This window comes from Sinohyriopsis cumingii, chromosome 6 (assembly GCF_028554795.1).
Source record: "Sinohyriopsis cumingii isolate HCF-2022 chromosome 6, ASM2855479v2, whole genome shotgun sequence".
In the NCBI taxonomy this organism is placed as follows: domain Eukaryota; kingdom Metazoa; phylum Mollusca; class Bivalvia; order Unionida; family Unionidae; genus Sinohyriopsis; species Sinohyriopsis cumingii.
Window position 1 is genome coordinate 14,853,995 of NC_142966.1, and position 3,315 is coordinate 14,857,309.

A 3,315-nucleotide genomic window follows, 5' to 3' on the forward strand; every position below is an offset into this window, starting at 1 on the left:
TCTGATTATTTTTCTACTTGCTACGATCAAATCGGTGGGTCTCCATAATTTCAAAAAATCACTCATTGATGTCTCTGAGATCACTCCACGTATTATTTCACACTGAATTTTGTTTGATTGTAATCTGATTAATTTTTTAAACTCCTTCAAATTTGCATCAAGAGCTCTATGATCATCATCTATTTCTTCGTAATAATCAACGAAATTTTTTAACCAATCATGTGGAGATGGTCCAACAAAAGGCGGCGGTTGACCATGATCGCCACACATTATTATGGCGGTATTTTTCGTCAACAACCAATCAAGAAACATTTTTAATGTATCCAATGAGACCGTACATATCTCATCCCAAATAATTATTTTAGGTATATATTTTTCTCCCATCCGTTCAGGAGTCCATGTATCCCCGCGCCACCGAAAGAAACTATGATACGTACACGATTGTACTTGCCGCTGTTTCATCTCACGTGCAAGTCTATGTGTGGGTGTCAGCACGATTATATCTGAATTTCTAAAAACATTAATCGTTCGAGTTGTTTTGCCGCATCCACCAGGTCCATTGAGATATACTGTCTTATATCTAGTTATTGGATCACTCAACGATGGTGCCTTCGACATTTCTGATATTTTATTACCCTCACGATAAAAATCTCTCATTGGAACATCTGCTGATTCTACGTAATTGTGTAATAGTTCCTTTTTTATTCTCCACGAACCCCATCGTTCATCATTACTTGTAAATTTCATAACAGGTTCTAAATATTTACTTGAAATATAAAACGAATCCGTTGCGACTCTGACTGCGGTCTCAGGAAATCTATTAATCATCGATAATAAATTTATAGAAACATAAGCCAACATGGAAGATCTTAGATGAGTATATTGTGGGGATACGTCATTTATGTAACTAACGATCGTACCTAATTTTGTTCCGTCGGATAAATAAACACTCTCTCGATTTACAAATATATTTTTCGCCGTTGTGTCAGCGATTATAAAATCGTACTCGGCATCATCTAGAATTAATCGTGCGTGATGTCTTTTATAATCATATGCACCACCTTGAGTAAATTTTCCTATAATTTTTCTACCGAGATCTTTTGCGGTTTTGAGTTTATTAGGAATATCATCCTTAAACTCGCTAATAACTTCAGAATCTGACATGGGCAACCAAACTTTGGTCTGTGCATGATATGATATAATTGCCTCACTGACCACCAACGATGTCAGTATCATACAATCTAGCATATATCGCAACAAAACTATAGGTGCCCAACGTTTTTCACAAAAATGTCTACCAAACCAAACATAACAAATCTTGTGAAGATTTTCGTTAAACTCGAATGATTCAATACAGGCGAATCCAGTCAGATCAAAATCAGGTAATGGTCCATTAATTGCCACTCGCGTCATCTCGTTCGTAGGGTGACCAAATCTTTCAAAGTACACAGAACAATCTCCGTATCCTAGAAAACTTCCCGGATAACATGCAACCATATCAACCGAAATAACATCGTTGTAATTATACTTGGTATTCCATAATCCGCCATGTCCGTATTCGACGCAACTTGCGCGTACATCCTCGAGTAAATCAAATCGTGTTGGTTTCCATGAATTTCTCTCTCTGGCGAAATGAGCCGCAACAGATGGAACGGTAAAACAATTAGTTAGTAATTTGTCAGTATTTTCCGCGTGCTTGCACTGTAAAAACGTCGCAAGATTTTTCATCTCGTCATGGAGGGATTCTGTGCGATATATTTCATCGTTCGGTTTGACAAACTGATCAAATTCACCCTCCTCATTACTTTTAAATAACCATACCGATACAGGATCGGTTTTACTTATTTCGTTGATAAAATCAAACATACTATCTGCCCCAGAATTATCTGGGGAGTAAAATCTAACAGTTCGATCTCGTGGAAATATTGTTACCGCGTTAGTCCATGCGTGCGCGTTATGATCGATAATATTTATTGGAGCTCCTTTCGATTTATATTTCGATTGGTACAGTACTTCTCCCGTTATTGTCGCCACAGTTATTGGAAATTTTAATATTTTTCCTAACTCAGCAACATCTTTTATTGTAGCACCGGTATCCTTAACTGAATCAGCCCACGAGTTTATTTTTTCACGCCTTAAATCAGTTAATCCATTTCCACGCATCGCGTTTGTAAAGTGTTCTATTACTCGTTCAGCCACACAATTTAACCTTGAAAATTTCATCGGCGCTAGTTTATCAACGTTGGGTTTTTTTATTTATCTCATAGATTCCATAAATAACCGCCGTTACAGGATATGCTCGCTCATAATACGGTTTGTCAATACCCGTCAGTAGACCCGGTCTGGAATTTTTACTTAATATGACAGTTTTATTATTGCCAAGGACGGGATCATATTTGTCACGGATAATCCAACTACCTGTTTCTGTTAATACAATAAATTTTACTCTGAAGAAATATTTTTGATTGCCCTCGTATTCAGCGATGTAGTTAATGATAGTTGCCGCTCGCTTGTCGTTCATTGTGGCGTCCGTGACAGCTTCCTTGACTCCGTCAAGGCGTATGATCTTGAACGTTGACCATGTATGAGATGCACCATCCGTGTAAAATTCTTTCTTGGCGTCGTGAATTTTCGAGATCAAACTTTTATTTTTCGGATCAACCAAATCTCGCACTGGCAAGTCAGAAGATAATCTGTCAAGGTTGAATTTATATTTAACAGGCCTAGTTTGGGATAATCTCTCAAACTCGTTCATATAATTAAAACAAATATTTAAATAAAGAAAATTATATATATATATACAATGTCTCAATGTAGATGGTTGATGATCGGCTCAGTAAATCGATGCAACAAATCCTGTAGAAAGGAATTTTGTTGGATGCACTCACAAAACATACGACGAGGAAGTCTAGGACCAATACCATGTCTACGGTGTGGTATTGGAGTGCGAGGAAAAACAGAATTATGTGGAAAGTGCGGCGGAAAACGGTTCAGAGAACTTAAAAGATATTATGACAAAAAAAAATAATAGCGGTGAAAACGCTATAAAATCCGTGAGGGATTATATATCAAGATTTCAGACAAACAATGATTTAAACGCATAATATTATTATAATGGAGCAAAATATATTTGTCCCACATCCTGTCATAACAAACTATGAATCAAATATTAATGGTATCATCAGACACTGCAAGTTGAAGAGACAAGTTGGTTATATTACTAATGTTGGTTATCTAATGTTTACTGCTGGGAAGAGAAAACATTATCTATGTCATAGATTTACGTATGAATGTCATAATGGGATGATCAATGAC